The sequence below is a fragment of the Coturnix japonica genome, chromosome 4 (genome assembly GCF_054131305.1).
Source record: "Coturnix japonica strain WE chromosome 4, WE-NBRP24, whole genome shotgun sequence".
Lineage (NCBI taxonomy): Eukaryota > Metazoa > Chordata > Aves > Galliformes > Phasianidae > Coturnix > Coturnix japonica.
Window position 1 is genome coordinate 22,295,712 of NC_140666.1, and position 17,691 is coordinate 22,313,402.

Below are 17,691 nucleotides of genomic sequence, written 5' to 3' on the forward strand. Positions count from 1 at the left end.
TAGGGTTTTACAGCCTGATCTCTTCTCTAATATTTATTCAGATTTATGATAAATGTAGTACTTTAGAGCTAATTCTCGTTCATAATGTAGCTGTTGTTCAGCCGTGACTGTAGTGTATAAAAACCCCACATTTATCTTAGAGCCTGTAGACGTTTAAGCCTCTGTGTTCTTCAAGGCTGTATTTATTTGTTTAGTCCTTTCCTTGTTTGATAGATGGCAGCAGATAAATGTTTCCTAACTAGGGATTTCTCATTAGTTTTTGCTTTTAGTATAATCTGTCATATGACAACAAATAACAGGGAATTTTTACATGTTCATGTGACTGTATTGCGTTTTCACTTAAAGCTGCTTCTATTTTTTCACAGGTGAGGTGACATACAAATATAACCTTATCCTTAAATACTATCTTCAAAGAAAATGCATTTATGCTTTAAGCAGAGCCCTGCCGCCTTGTCATTACAGCCCTAGTGTTTTCGAAGAAGCCGTCTCGCTCTGCGATACAGAAGGTGGAGACTGGGAAGCTGGCTCTGCTAAGCCTTGCCTAATGCAAACTGCTTTAGTATGCACATCACATCATGCCGGCTATACTGCAGGGAGCAGGCAGTTATCGCACAAGCGTGCATCCTCAGAGCCAGGATAAACACTCCGTTACTCTACCTCTAAACTGCTCTTCTGGGAGGGACAGAAAATAAATAGGGAGCGAGAGAGGCATTTGAAGTAACCTTTTTAAGGAGGAGGCAGCAACCAATAGAGCCTTTCTTTTTTTTTTTCTTTTCTTTTTTTTTTTTTTTTTCCTACTTCTTACTTGAGAAATTCGTGTTGTCTCAGCAATTAAGGAGAAGAGCCAGCGTCTAGGGTTCCAGGCTGAGGGGGAGTAGCAACTTGTACAGGTAGGAAGCCCTTTCGACATCCTCTTTAATTCATGCAGCTCAGTTACTACTTGCTATGTTACTGTATGGTGGCAGACTTCTGGAGACCTTGTGTCTGTTAGCCATCGTACCCCGAGTGAAAGAGACCTTGGGGAGCTTTAATTGCCAATGACCTTCAGGGTATTTCTTGGAAAGGCAAAGGTACTTAGTGCTGTAAAGTAAAGCAATCTATACTTCCATCTGACTGCTTCGAGGTGTGCGTTTAGCATCAGGATGCAGCTGGGTGAAACTGCAGCTGTTACCCATCTTCAAACCCATATCACAAATGAGTAAAAATTAGCCATTTTATAATAACTGAAGCAGCTGCTCTGCATTTTTAGCAACACTGCTGTATTACTTTCCAAAACTTATTACCATAAATTCTTTGTGTGCTGGAAAGTAAGCAGATATGCTGTAGCATATTTGAAGTTATTTCAGCAATTCTCTACTGTGTTTTCAGAGTAATTATGCATGTTTTATCAAGAGTTTTCTAAACTTTCCTGAGGCAGACATGTCTTATGTGGCAGATTAATATTTCTGCTAATAGATGAATATAATAATTGTGAGCTGGTTTCAGTATTTGCCTCACAGTACTTTCTACCAAGAGCATGCAGGAATGCAGGAACTGACTGCCACTGCTGAGGGCTGGGGTGGGATGGAGCTCTAGGTCACATCTGCTCATTTTATCTGCCTTAATACTGCAGAGGGACAAAGAGAGGAAAAGCCTGCAATCAGGCTTTGTGGTATTTGGTGTAGTGTTTTCTTCCTAGTGTTTGTATTTGCATCCACATGAATGAGCACGTAGGTGGCACTGGTTCAGCCTTTCTGTATCATGACAGTCATGTGACTTAATAAGTTTATAAAGAGCAAGAGTAGCAGTTGTGTGCCATGAGGAAGCAGTGTCAGAGTTCAGGATTTGTGAGGTATACCATGATATCTGTGAGACTCCAAAAGTTTCAGTATTCCATCAATTTAAGTTGCAGTAAGAGACTCAGAGGCAAACTTTTGCAAGGTCTAGCATTCTCTTCTGAAACAGACCGGTATGTGTGTACGTGTATTTTCATTGTCGGTAATTGTGTGAGCAAGGATGCCATGTCTAAAGATTCAGTTGCTTACAGGAAAACCTGAAAGCAGTGTTCAAAACAGAGCTTAGGTACCACTGTTGTAATAAGAAATAAATACTGATAATAGTAGAGCTCTCTCTGATGACTGTACCCACACAATTTCTTCCTACATAATTGCTCTAGGCAGAGATAGTCTCCTGTATATTGTTTAAAGGTATCCTGTGATTTGTATCTGTCAAAACTATTGAGGAGGTGTAAATCCATAGTCTTCTTTCCACTGAGCATAATGAAAAAACAATTCCAGGAAAATGGGAATTATATCTGATAGTAATAAAGCCTAAAGAGATAAAAAAGAAATAGCCTTGGAAATTAAAGCTGTGAAATAGAGGTGAGCCTGATCAGTGACAGGGGTTGGTTAGCGGACCTGGCAGCAGGTGAGAAGAGTTTTGCCATGTGTTTCATCTGCTTGAGAAATTCAGTGCTTGGGAAAATTCATGCTGGTTAAATAGATAAATTAAAATAGAAAGGGAACTAGAATGGAAAAGTGATACGTTGGCTATTATTTTTCTTAATATATAGACTGTACAGTAACGAAAATTACACCAGTGCCCTTCTGTTATTTTAATGAGTAGTTATCTGATGAAACACCAAAGTAAATTATTACCTTAAAAAGGAAAAGTGGGGTAGCAAGTTGGGCATGCCTTAATGCATTTAATTAGAAACTCTAATAAAATGCAGGTTTCAGAGAAGGTGAAGGCAAAAGATAACTGGTTGATGGCTTTTTGTTGTTGTTTTTAATTAATTAATTTATTTTTATCTCAATCCAAATGCTTGCCCTAGGAATATGTTAAATCCTCATACATTCAGTAAACATTCAGTTCACATTCAGTAAAACTGATGAATAAACTCAGGCCTTACATTTTATCTTTTATTTATTTATTCATTGTCACACTTTGTAGATCTCTGAGAAAGGAACCGTCAGAAGACTGTGCACTGGGTTAAATGGGTTTCTTCTTGGCTTGGCATTGCTTGCAGGTCTCCTTATGTTTCTGTGACTCACTTTGCTCATATACTATGCATATATGTTGGCAGCTGCCTGTTTTGAAACATACTGTGTATTAGAGTTTTCAGACTATCCTCTTTCACAAAAGCGGTGCTTTATGTAGAATTGCTTTTTTACAACTCTAGGTCACCTTATGAATTTGACTCCAGTAACCTCCCTTTATACATTACACGTACCTTACACTCCAAAAACCCTGCTGAACAGCCGCTGTTTCCGTCATGACTGATCTGTTGCTTCATTTACAAAACAGGTAGTAGAGATCCCTTTTTGCTCCAGTCCCACCTTAAAGAAGTTGCTTTTACTGCAGATAGCTCAGTGAGGTTTGTGGAATACCCCTGTCGCACAGGGGAATCCTCTTACATTTACTGAGACTCTTCAGGATTTCCAGAGTCACTGCTAGCAAATCTAAGAAAAAAAGAGCTCCTGATGATGATACAGTTTGTTAATCAGACAAGTAGTAGACTGATCTGGCTACCAGAGAAGTTATTAGCTAGCATTCCTGATTGTCTTAACACACTATGTAGATACCCCCTTATTCCAGTGCCTTTGACCAAATGACCAAAGCACCTACCTTTGTGCTGGTTCCCAGACCTGATTGGTGATGTTTTTTTCAGTTTACATGTGGTACAGAGGAGGGTCAGCTAGTGCAATTGAAAATAAGGTGAGAAAGCCTCAGTTTTGTTACTTGGTTCTCATTTCATGACATGAAACATGAGATCCTTCACTAAAAGCAAAAGTAAGTGGTGTTTCTTGATGTTTTCTTTACTGCGGTATCGTTCTTTAGCAACAAGAAATCAGCATTTCTGGAAGGTATGTTGCAGTGTATGAAATTCTGGGTGTCAGTGTAATTCTGTATTATTATGGGTCTCTAGAGTGACCATTATCTTTTGATCTAATTTTAGTTAGTTTTAATCAGCTCTCTAGTTTTGTAAGTGAAACAGTAAACATACAGTCCCAGTAATGTATGATGACTCTACAAATACATACTTAAGGATTTTCAGAAAACAACTCAGTGTGCTCTTGAGGGACATGTGCAGCATTCTTATGTTGAACAGATGTGTTCACACTTGGGCGTGAATTCTTTCTATTGTGAGTGTGGAACAGAGCATGAGACTAGCTTTCCTTTGTCCACTGTCAAGGCATTTGGTAATATTTTTCCAGATGAACACCAGAGGTTAAGGTGCTTTTGTACTTTGCTTTGTATGGGCACACAAGACAAGAATTAATGGCTGACACATGAGTTCAGAATTAGCAGTAAGGCTGACCACCATTGAACCTGACTGTCTTAAGAAAATAGTATGTTACAAGAGCACAGAACTTTTGTGATTTATTTAGGCAATAATCCCTAAGAAGCTAATTATTACTAGCAATTAACTGCTGGTTTGTTGGTTGCTGGTCCGTTAATGCTCTAACAAACTGACTGTTAACTGAAGTAACGTAACAGCAAATTCTGAAGTGGGTGTTTTCTCCAGCTGTGTGTTCAGCATCATAGATCTTCCTCTCCCCTAACCTTATTAGCAGCTAGCAACTTGCTAACTGTTTTCTTTACTTCCCCTTTAGTATCTTTTGATGCTAGATGGAAAAGCTGTGATGCTGAAGTTGAATTTCTAGTATCTATATGCAGAAGTTTTGACAAAATGTTTCGTTTTTTCTTCTGACATTTCACTGCAATTTCTGTTAGCACAATCCTATTTAAAACAAAAACATCTAAACTTGACTTTTTTTTTTTTTTTTTTTTTTTTTTTGTGTGTGTGTGTGTGTGTGTGTGTGTGTGTAATTGAAAATTATGAATTTGGTTAGAAACTTATTCCCAGCCATTTTCAAGCAGTCCTGGTAGCAGTGCTTAGCACAGGGACATTTCTCTGGTATAGGTCATAGTTAGGACAGACTGAATTAGAAAAAAAATACAGTGAGTTGTTTTGGTCCTCTCATTATCCTCAGCCTGGTTCAGAGTTCAAAACTGCACTGAATCACTGAAAGCAAAACTCAATGGTGAGAGACCCAGAAAATAAACTGTCAGCTGAGCAGCTGCTATTTTGGTAGGTTTATTTAAAGTTCTGAGATTGTTTAATGTTGCATTTTCTATTTCAGTGCTTTACTTTTCAGTGGCCAGAAAAAAAGAAGAAGAAACAAGATAGATATCATTGTTTCTTTTAAAATACTAGAGTTATTTTATCTCTGTGGGCTTCACTAGCGTGGTCCAGGAATAGTCAATAGCTCAGGGTGTAAGTGTGCTTGTGTTGACTTTTCATTAATAGAATTGAGGTGGGCAGCTCTACTAGTGTGATTAGAACCATCACAAAATCTGCCATGTTACAATGAAATGAAGGGAGATGGATTTAGGTCAGTATCTAATGAGTCCCACATAGACTATTGGCAGAAGGAAAAGGGGACCTCACAAGTTAAGTATATAATGTAAGTAACTTACAAAAATGGTAATAAGAAAAAGGCTCTGTTTTGTGGGTGCCTTTATTATGGATTTCATGTTGTAAAAAAAAAAAAAAAAAAAAGTGGTTTTTCCAAAAAAAAAAAAAAAAAGAAGTTATTTTTCCAAATCAAAAGTAAATATGAGTATTTGCACCATAAAGGGATTTGACTCAGAAAACATGATATCCAGTTAGATATTCAGATTTATTTATTTATTTATTTTTAGTAACATTACATTGTTAGTTTTGTACAATAAACATTGCTTTCAAGTACCTCTTTGGATAGACCAACTTATTGTTAAAAGTATGGGGTTGGAGGGGGAAATGAGGATTTTTTTCTGATCAGCACCCTACCTAGTATGTATAGCAGTAGGGATTTATCAGTAAAGAAATGTAAACAAATAAAATTCTGAGAAGAAAATCATTTGTCTTTATAAATAGTTAATCTGTAAATCTTCTAAAAATTAAAAGGAATAGACTACATAGCACATATGGTTAAGGGTATTGGAACCTGGCTTACAAATACTGCCTTTAAAAGCAGTACACAAATATTTGTAATAAATTGTTCTTTGGTAAATTAATGGAAGTTAATCAGCGAGTATCAACATTTTTCATAAGTGGGCATAATTCAGGCAGAGAGATTATATATGGCACTGTCATGAAACCCAAGCAGTTTATTGTGATTTTATTGCAAGAGAAACCAAAGGTCAACTGCTTGGATCTGAATTATCAGCTGTGTTGAAGTTTTCACCCTGTATTCATCCTTGGGTGTCTCTGTAGCCACACACACACGTACACACACAAACCCCAAAACTACCTGCACATGAATTTTTCTCACTGTTAAAGAGGAAAACTGCCCAAATACTTAGTCAACAGAGTTTCCTGAAAAGCTATTTGTATGGTGGACTTAACATGAAGGATTTTGAACTTCCCACCCTATTCTCTGTCCCACCATGCCAGAGTTGTTTCTTATCTGTTATTGGGTGTAATAACAGCCTACTGGGGTATCTGTGCTGCTGTTGTATTTGATTCACTGAGCTCTGTAGGTACTTTTAAGATGTTGTTCAGAAAATATTTATTTGAACTCATTCCCCCCAAATGGCCCCTGAAATATACTTTGTGACTAGAATTTACAGACTTAAAGAAGAGTCTGCTGTTGTTTCCAAGTAGTACCGTACAGAAACCAATACTTGGTGGAAAGTAAGTGATAAATAATAACAAAATAAGGATAACATCTATGTGTGCTATGCCCTTGAGTAGCACTGGCTCACTGAATAGCATCCCTTTGGTATTCCGGGTGAAGTATACCAAATGTAACTCTTGTCAGTTTAGCTTCAGAAGCTTCTCTTGGTGGTTAACTGCTAGCTTATGGAAGTGTGATGGCTGAAGAGTTCATCTGGGTTTTCAGTACTGGCACCTTGGCCAGCAATTTTTTTGCTTCATGAAATGCATACACGTAATATGGGTAGGATGGAGTTCTTTATCTGCTTTTAAGCCAGCAGCACTGAAATTTCTGACGTTCCTCCCATTCAGTCAGTTTTCATTTTTCACTAAAGGCTGCACCCCTATTTTATCAATTTTAATGGTGTTGAAGTTGTCCAATTCATGTAAAAAGGATTTAGATATCTGTGCTAATGTTACTACCATGAGGGACTTGACTATGCTATTTTGTAAGTAAGTCACTTCTGCATGTGGCACGTTACTTTTGATCTCTGTTGGTACATATGGAAGTCTGGTATTTTGGGTAGTCATGGGAGTAGTGATGATTGCCACCTTTCACTGGGGACTTGTTCAGGTAGGAGATGAAGAACAATGAAAGGGGTTAATTAAACTTGAGTGTATGGGAAACAACGTTTGAAATCTTGTAATTCTGATCAAAGAGTAACTTTGTGAGAGATTGGGAGTAGTCTCTGAAATCTGAGGATATGTGAATTTTATGTATCGTACACTTCATTCCTTGAGGTTCTTTAGCTAAAAACCATTCCAAACACATTATCAGTAATTATCATCAGAATTTCAACTTGTATGTAATTTAACATTTTAAGGGTTAAAACAAAATCAACAGGCAACAAGTAACAAGCATAGAATGTGTGCTTCTTTTCCACTGTGTCACTGTACAGTGATGCAACTCACAAAGTTTTCTTTTATCCTTATAGAATGAATGATGACTAATTGTTTTCTTGTGTGAATGGTTTTTGTCAAGATATTTCAGTTTGTATTGATAATTGATGAATTGTACATTTTAAACAAACAAAAATTAAGAAAAAAACATGCTTATGTGCCATAGTTCTAGAGTGTTCCCAGGAGAAAAAAAAGAAATATCAGTATGGTTTAGGTCATGGGCAATGATTGATGTGTAAGTTGCAAAATACTCTTTTAGGATACTGAGAAGAAAATAACAAGATGATGTCGCTTTATGTCTCTTTGGTGTTGATTCTTTATTTAAAAATGTTTTTAAAACATCTGTCCTATATAATGGGCTGACAGGAGCAAGCTTGAGTATCCCTGGACAGTAAACAGTTTTACTGCCTTGACTGTTGAAATTCTTAAGAGATTTACAGTAGGACATGTACTCCAAGAGCCTGTTTCTCTTTCTGCCAAAGTCTTTCTTCATGTGTGTCTTTCCTCTCAAATTGTTTCTGATCATTTAACAGGGAGCTGCAATATTCCTTTATTCAAAAACTAAACATATAGTATTATGCACAGAAATGATAGGGAGATTAGGTCATAAAAATCTTCAAATCATGCCTATGAATGACATAACTCAGAGGAAAAGTAAACAAAACCAACAAAAACTGTAAGAGTTCTACTTGCCCTTATGTCCATTTACATTTTCAGAATCTCAGTTATTACAATCCTTTTGACTGGTCTGTTTGGTGGCTGTTTGGACAATGGAAGAGTTTTGCTATTAGGCTTGGGTGAATCCTTTGGGAGGTTCTGGGAAGAGCTCCAATTCTTTCTCTTTTCTATCGATTAATTATACTCTTGCTTGAAGTTCATGATCCTTGCATAATTATTTTGAAATGTTTACATTTACATTTTAAGGAGTAACACTGTATGTGGAAATAGAGTCCAGTGAACATCATATATCTGGAACTGAGATTCTTAAATATTCTGTATCGCTTTAGGAAAAGAGGTATCAAGAATTGTTGTACAAGTCTGCATTATCCTGCATCTTGATTTGTCCAGCCAAATAAATTTCTCAGAATGTGAACAGTAAGTTAAATGCTAATGTAAATACATTTAAGATGGAAATAAATAGGTGTCTGACTCACAGAGGTTTGATATTCTGGAGAAAATTGTAATGGTTTCTAAAAAAAAAAAAAAAAAAAAGCACCACAAAAACAACAAACCCCTCTCCCCCAAGGCAAATGAACCCCAAACTAACCAGTTTTCCAGCTGGAGAAATAACTTTTTCTTAAGGGGAAAACCTAATCCACCTGCCTATGATTGAAGGGAGCTTCAAGAACAATGTTTCCAAGGACTTAAAAGAAGATACTAATATTGAAATCAGTTGTATAATTCAGATATTGCAATGTTCAGATATGCTTCGGTCTTGATTTACTTCATTTTCAATGAGGATAGGAGAAATAAGCATAAAACAAAAATTGCTAGAATAGCATTTGTTGACTGGAAAAAGTTCTAGTGTTGCAATGGCATGTTAGTGCAGCTGAAATTCACTGATATATTCTTTATTCTTTCCTTAAAGGTATACTCTGCAAAGATCTTGCTGCATTTTTTGTTTAGATAAATATTTGGTTTTAATCTGGTTGTTCCATGACCTAGATCCAAGTAGTTCACAAACTAATTGCAAATAAAACTAAGACAGGCCTGAACACCTTTTACCTATTTAAGGGTATGTCCTAATATACTGATAGATTCCCATAAAATTGCTATTTCCCTCCTATGCTGCTAACCTGAATATTTAGCTTTTTATTTTTATGGGATTTTAGTTTTTTTGTTTTGTTTTGTTTCCCCTCATAATAAACTCAATCTGATTTCTTGCTTCTGTTGGTCTTGGACACTTCTCCCTTGCTGAGCTGAATTGGCACTTTGGAAAATAGCATCTCATTCTGGTGTGTGAAATCACAGGGCATGGAACTGGAGGAGGTGGTTTATACCATTTAGTACAGCAGGGAAAGCTGACTGGAGAGAAAAGAGAGTGAAAGCCTCAAGTAACAATGACAAAGGAAAACTAGAATGAAGCTGGAAGATGAGAATGTTGGCAAGGGAAAAGGGAAAGGAGGGAAAATTTAGAAGACAGACCAAGGTAGAAGTGGCAAGTCATCAATTCTGAATACCCTTTTAGACTAAGAAGAATTTTTACAGAGTGAAGATGTATAAACAATTTTTATTTTTATTCTTATTATTTATTTATTTATATAGAAAACTTTGTGGAGAGCTAAATATGAAACAACTAACCTGTGTGCTGGCTTATTCCTTGGAAGTAATTGAGGAAAAACTTGCAGTGACACTTGTTTAAGATCACCTTGAACATCTGTCCACTTGACAGGTGAAAATCATTGTCTCCATGGGATGTTTTACCATCTCAGGCATTTGATCTCACTCTATCCCTTTCCAGTTTTTCTGTGATCACTCTACCTTCAGGCTACTTTGGGCTGGAAGCAGGTACCTCAGCAGGAGACTCTCATATCATAGAATCTTAGAATGGCTTGGGTTGAAAAGGGGCCTCAAGGCTCACCATGTTTTGAACTCCTTGCCGCAGGCAGCATTGCTAATTGCTAGATTAAGTACTAGATCACATTGTTCAGGACCCAATACAGCCTGGCCTTAAATGCTTCTAGGAACAACTCCTAACTCTCCTGAGTTAAGAGAAAGAAACAGTGCTAAGAATAACTTTCTGTAAGACCAGTGTGTGTCTGGAGTGAAAAAAGGTACACAGGAGTGCTGCTGGATTAGGGAGTCCCCAAAAAACAGATATGAATTCTCTTACCTTTTGTAATGTTGCAAGATTATCTCATTCCTTCACGAGGCTTCATGTTAGCATCCATGTCAATTTAAGCTTAGTAACCTTGGGAGAGTGTCTTTTATTCTTTCACTCTAGAATACTTGTGGCAGAAAGCATCTCTCTCTGATCCCTGCCTGCATACATCCAGGAGATAGTAATAGAAATTTATCCTTTTATTCCACAATGCCTGAGGGTACTGGAGTGTCTCTGAGAATAGATAATAACTGAAGTCCCTCAAATACTGTCAAATGGTAATTGTGGGCTTAAATTGTGGTTTTATTATCACAGCAAAGTATTGCCGAGAGGGACTTCTTGGAATCACCATGCCTGAGTATAGGCATTTCCTTTCTTTCTTTTTTTTTCTTTTCTTTTTCTTTTTTTTTTTTTTCCTTTTTTTCTTTTTTTTTTTTTCCACTCCCTCTATCTTGAGCTTTCACTTGATTACTGTTTTTACTTTAGTATTGCAACCTGTTTCTCTTTAGTGTTGCTGCTGATTTATTAGTTGTTATAAGCTGTATTACCTTGTTAATGGATAGCAACTAGGCCAACAGCATTAAGAACCAAATATGTGCTTTTTAAGAATGTGTGATTGAAGAAGAGGAAGGAATTTCTTATGAGATATAGTCCTATCCAAGGATAATGTTTGATTTTGTTGGTTTTGTTTTTATGTTGGCGCTACACTAGTTCTAAAAATGGAGGTCATAGCAGGAAGTAATTTTCTATGCATACTTTCTCAACTAGTCAGTCCTGGTGACAAGAAGACAACTCCTCCATTAGTGCAAAGTAGCCTTGTCCGTTGTTTTCAGAAAATAAATAAAATGCAATTCTTCAGCAGGCTAAAAGGCTGCTATAAAAACAAAGAGCTCCCAAATCCCCCAGCTGTCTCCTTAAAACACATTAGTTGAAAAGACAGACTTGATTTTGATGGCAGCTTGAGTACTTGAGAAAAAGTAGCAAATAAGGGGATAAGGGGAGCCTTGTCTTTTGAGAGAAATATTCCAAAGTAATACTTTAAAACTTCAAACTTGAGTATTCTTCCATGAAAACTGAAACTTCTATTTATTATGGTATTATGTTGAGAATCACTGCCCCATATAGAATAACTGTAAAGGACTGATTAGGAAATATATACTTCTAGTACATTCAGAATCAGGAAAAGCAGATGATTCCAGAAGACCAAATGTACAGAAATGACTCTTCATATCTGCCACCTCTACTCACACCTTTTGAAATCTCTGCCTGTGCCTTATAAAGGGTCTCAGTTCTTCCCTATTAAGAGTCTGTAGCTTGAATCACACAGATGACAAACTTTCATATAATTCTATCTCAGAGTATTGCTTGAATTGATTTAGGATAAAGTGTCCTACTTCAGAGAGATGCAGGTCTCAACCTGGGCTTTTTGAAGTAATTATTTTTGTGCAGGTGTGAAGAATACATGATTGTGTTAAAATCTGTCTGCTTTATAAGCCACAGTAGTGAAGGAGGAAGAGAAATAACCCAACAAGAAGGTAAAACCCTGCTATGGTGGCTATCCAGAGACAGACTTGCATTATGTTAGTTTAACTGATAGACTTAGCAATGCAAGAATAAGATGCCTGTTTGGAGGCATTAACAAATTAACAATAGTAACAGATTAACTACAAGAGAAATGTCAGCGTCAGATTTACACAAGACTCTACCAGTTGCCAGTGCCAAACGGTCATGTTACACAACTGCATATGAAGAAAGAAAGTGTGATATTAGTTGCAGTCAAATATCAATATATCTTATAATTAATTTTAATCCTTTTAGAGACCTTAAAATACATTCAGCAAAGCCAGTTCTTTGCATCCTTTGTTACAGTGTTTGAACTTCTTAATGTGGATAAACTGTAGAACAGAGATGAAAGCAGTGAAAGAGAAAATGAATTCCATAACAACAATCAAGGTGTTTCTTAGGCTTTTCCAAGAGAAACTTCCTTGACTGTCTTGAAGCAGATAATTTATTATTGAAAATATCTTAGCAATGAAAAGTGAGCTCTGTCCAATAGTGTATGTCAGGCTATTTATTTGTGAAATGGAGTGCTACTTTTATTGTGATACTGAACTTGGATGTACTCAGGGTTGCAAGAAAAGCAAACTGTCCTCCCAAAGTTTGCAGTTCCTTACAGTGGTTTCTTTCATACTCTTTGAGAGTAGAAAACTCAAGGGTGGTTCCCCAGCTTGATAAAGTCAAAGGGGTAATGCCTGCTAGAAAGCTGTTATTGAACCTGTTGCTGCTGAGCTCCTTTGTTTATTCCTCTCCTCTACTGCAGCATGCATTCCTGCTAGGCTAGCATTTGTGGCATCTGCTCCTGCCACGCTGACGAAGCAGAACTTCGTGTTGGTAGTGGCAGGGAGGAGAACAATGCTTCTCTGCTCTATTTCTCTGTTTCTCATTGAACCCTCTTTCTCATCTGTTAGTTCTAGCAAGTGTTCTCCATATGCATTCAGTCTGTATATTTAGTTGTTTGCAGTAGACTCTTTCCATCTTTGTGTGAATTGTATGTCTAGATTTTACATTACTCTAAGAGACAACCATTTCTTTGTGTCCACTCCTACACAATGTCCAATAAGATGCAACCCTGCAGTTAACTGGGGATTCAGAATAATCTTGCTGTCAAAAACGTATAATTACTGACAGTACTTTTTTTATTGTTATATTTTTTAGAGTAACTTATATTCAGGGAAGATTGAAGTAAGGAAGCTAATTCATATACATAACCATTTTTCTTAGCAAGCTTGTGTGGATTCCTACAACTCACACAGAAAGAAATCCACCAGGAGAAAGCATTGCAACTGTGGTATCTCTGTAGCTGAAATTTTAACGGTGCCCCAGTACTTGTGCTAGCTGTAAAATCTCTTTGTTCATGATACTGGAAAGATTTTTGCCTATCCTAAAATAAAGAAGTCTGACTATGATGTCAAAAAAGCGAAACTGCTTCCTTCCTGAAGGATGCTCTGCAGTAATGTGTTGTACGTGAAAGCTGTTGTCCAGAACACAGTATGAAATATTTACTGGTAAATGCTGTATTACAGTAGCAGTACTCAAATGCTTTTGAGTACTGAATTTAGCCTGAGGAACTGTTCATTATTCACTGGTGTTTATCTCGGTGATTTGTTTTGATACAAAAGCAAATGAAGTAAAGTATTATTTTTGATGCATTATTTTCTTTAAACTTCAAAACAGAAGTCCTTTGGGGAAAAAGGAAAAAAAATTAGTTCTCTGGATTCTTAGGCTCTTTCTCTAAATATATCTCCAGTATTTGTACTTCCAGTATTTGTACCTCTTATACTAAGAATGGAAATACCAAACGTACTTGGCAAATGCCAAGTTTTCTTAGTAAGAAAGTCTGTACTTAATAAAAGTTGCTCGTTCCGCAGTTAGCACCAGCTATCTTCAAAATGCGTTAGTGCTAGACACCTTTCAGAGATGAGGAGATGTACTTTCCCTGAGAATTGCTTCTATGAACTGTTTAAGATAAATGTGAATCTGTCTTCCTGTCCTTTTTCGTGACAGGAGCAATGGGAAAGCGCCAATCAGTTGGTTAATGAATCTGTGTGATAACTTCATGACTCTTCATTTTCTCCCACACCATCAGTGCTTTTAGCAGCTCTAGAGATGTTAATCTCTCAACATTTGCACAGGAGAGGTCTGCGCTTGGGAGAGGTCTTTACATGCTCAGCATGTCAAAAAGCACCACTGTTGATCTGATCTGTGTCTGATTAATTCCAGCAAGTCCATTGCCTGTCCTGGTGAGCTGTCACCCTTGCCTTTCTGAATCTACCACTCAGATGTCACTTTGGGTATGATCACTGCTCCATCATCCCTGTTCTTGCCAAGCTGTTCTTTGAACATCCGCTGTGCTGGTCGCAGCTCAGAGCCTGGTTCCCTGACTTTCCTGGTGGGCAGGCTTCCCCTAGTTTCTGTGAGGGGCAGGGGGAGCTGAGTTGCTCCAGTTAATCATCTGAGCTTGGGCAATGTACATGCCTGTAGTTTTAATCTCTAAATTAGCCTTTTTGTTTATAGTTTTAGATGTCCATTTAAAGATGCTAATAATTTGATATGAAATGCATTTCAGCTCTTTACTTTAGTATTCAGAAAGTATTTTAATTTGGTGTGAGAGCTTCTATCTTGCCTGATTGGGGATACAATGTCCTTATGCAAATACCTTTTTGTTAGCACGCTCTTAACAAACCCCCCATAGTGCAGATATATCGTCAATTTATGCTCTATGGTGAAAATAATAAAGTAGCAAGTAGTTTCTAATGATCTTGCTTATATTTTTAATAATTATTGCACTATAATAATTACTATACTTCATATTTAAATTTCTGAATTCATTTGGATCAACAGCATGAGAAATGTTTTTTTCAAGCAAAACCAGAGTAAGACCAATTATTCTTTTTCTATTTGATACTGCCATCAATCTTAAGTGAATAAATTGTTTCTACACAATAAGGAACTTTTCTTTTTTTGTTAAGCCATGGCTTAAATGCAAAATATGCCACTGTATTATACTCTTGTTCATACTGCAACGATCAGAGTGGCATGGCTGCATCACTGTTGATCCTATTGTAGTGCTGTTAAATGAATAAGTAAGGGCTGACAACTGGCAGCAAAATCGATATGCGCTCTTTTAAGGTAGTGCTCATTATTGCTGGACACAACAGACCAGAACTTGCTGTTAGTATCAGGAGACTATTTCAAATACTGCCAAGGTCAAAGCCTATCAGTACTACCGAGTATTTTTGCCTCCTTGTATGGTGAAAAAACCCAAACAGTGTAATCACTAAATCTGCTCATTTCAAATTCTCACAGGAATGAACACTTTACAGATGCTAAAGTTACTGGAAGGGGGATGCACTTTTAGAGTCAACCTCTTCCAGTGCCGCTGGGTTTGTGAGCCCATACGATGCCTAGAGGGACAGGCTGTGCTTGCATGGCTGGGATACCTCTTCTCCTCTCTTTTTTTTTTTCTTTTTTTTTTTTTTTTTTTTTTTTCCTCTTCCCTCAAGACCTCTCTCCTTTCTTCACCCTCTTTCAGAGGCTGGAAACAGTGACCTTTTCATTTCCCCTTTAAGTGGGAAATCTCACATTTGCATGACTTGAGAGTCTTTCCTGGACAAGGCTGAAGACTTCAGACGTGACCCGATTCCTGCCAGACCCAGGGCTAACAGCACAGGGCCCTCACTGCTCAGCCAGAGCGGGAGAAGGTCTGTGTTAAACCCTTGCAGTATTAAATTAATGTAGGAGTCCATTTCAGTCTGCTCTTAGTACATGGTTCTGCATAACAATAGGCAGAAGTTTGTCCTCTGTTTACTCTGGCCTGGTCCAAAGTGTATAAAGATACAAGAGGCACAGAGCTTGATGAAACATTATGTGATTTATTAGTTAATGTCTTAAAAGAACTTTGGGAGTATGCTGCAGAGGTACTACATTTGAAATAGTATAATTTTAGAGTGATGCTAAAGTAGCCTTGAGAAAGAAAGCATAATTTTACTTAAAAATGCTTTGTAATTTTCATAGTTTGGTTGAGCACTGACTACAGTATCAGTAAAAGCCTTAGAATAGATTAAAAATCATGTAAAGTTCAACTGCTGCCAGAAAATGATGTAACCCAGTATACAAAACCAAAGCGTGCCAGATAATAAATAAAGTGGAAGAAAACAGCTTACAACAGAAAGGAGATTATGTTTATAATGCTGTAAGAATAGACAAATGCAGTATTTTCTGCACTTCTAACTCTCTGATATGTGAATAAAAATACATTCAAAGCATTAAAATTCCATGATAACTTATTCATAATACAAATACCAAATTCAGTGGAATATGACCTAAAATTAATCCATTCTTGTTGATAAATACTGTAATACAAACACATAAGAGACGCTGTGACCTAGCTTCTGATGGTTTTCTTTGTAATTCCTTTCTCCTCTGTGAGTTATTTGCAAGATGGTTGGAACATGACTGAATGAAGGTTGCTTATTTTATTTTTTATGGGTCAGTGTTCTTGAAAAAACTGTATCTTGGAGCAGAATGTAAAGAATACCACAAAATGCATCGTGTTGCTTAAAGCTAAATGCTAGAGATATATGCACCACTTAATTGTTTCTTTCTTTCTAGTATCTTCCTAGTCTTTTTCAGTTACCAGAGAGCTCTTCAATCCTCTTATCCATATTTTCCCCTCTTTCTGACTTCTCTGAATAGTAGTTATAAATGACCAAGTGGAACCAATTCTGAGGCATTCTACAACTGCTGTTATATATGTAATATCCTAGACATACTAGCCATACAATTTTTATTCTTTCAGGATCATCACAATCTTTAACAACAACAGCAAATATATATATTGTATTTTGGAATGGCAAAAGCAAATGTGAATCAATCAAGTAAGGCAAGTACTGACTCTGTGTTTAATGTCTTTTTTTCTTAACAACACTGCAAAGTTCATATGGATGCCTGGAAAGGTCTGCCTCATTTCTTTCCTCCTATACTGACAGCTCAAGCTGTTTAACTGGTATGTGCCTGGGGTGTATATGTATAACTGTAACTGTTGTAATATGGTGGAAAAATCACCATTGTGAAGCAATAATCTCAAGATACTGTAAAAACTTCTGCAAGTAGGATGCCAAAGGTACATGAAGCTCTTCAGTGTTGACCAGAAAGCTGACTGAAACATAGTATTGCTTTCATATTTGAATACAAAATACTGCCAATTGTGATTCTCATAAATATAAGTGATAACCTGGATCTGTGGTCCTCAATCAGCTCAGCTTGGAATCGCTTGCTGGAGCCATGTTGAAAATTGTTTTTCAGATTTTTCTAACCATATCAAGAACTGTAGAAGCACTCTGAAATGCCCCTCTCAAATGCTTTAGAGTACAGGTCTTATCTGACATGTCTGAATTAATACTGTTGTTAAGTCTCTTCATTATCCTGTGTGCTCTCCCTGCTTCTGTCCTTTTCTCCTTTGCCTATGCTGTCAAGCCATTGTCTTGGGGATGATTTAGGTAAACTAAGAATTCTCTTTACATACTGAATGAAACAATTGCCAGTGCTGACTAGTTTATCTTATGAGCACAAATTTCACTACACACTTAGTGGCCCTCTGAGCATTAAATAACATGCAGTCAAGCGGCTTGTCAGGCTGTATCATTACTGTATTTGTAACTGACTCTGCAAAGAGATCACATAGCTGCTCAAGGAAATAGTTAATAGAGTAATTGCCTCATTTATCTGG

The 17,691-nt window shown here is 37.0% G+C and overlaps 1 protein-coding gene across 4 annotated transcripts in view; it reads left to right on the forward strand.

Annotated features, from left to right (window-relative positions):
* Positions 1-563: 563 nt before the first annotated feature.
* TENM1 (teneurin transmembrane protein 1) overlaps positions 564-17,691 on the forward strand; it is a 782,075-nt gene continuing 764,947 nt past the window's right edge. For all 4 annotated transcript variants that reach the window (XM_085546285.1, XM_085546289.1, XM_085546287.1 and 1 more), the window contains exon 1: positions 564-890. The gene's annotated coding sequence lies outside the window, so the exon portion shown is untranslated. The remainder of the gene's footprint in view (positions 891-17,691) is intronic.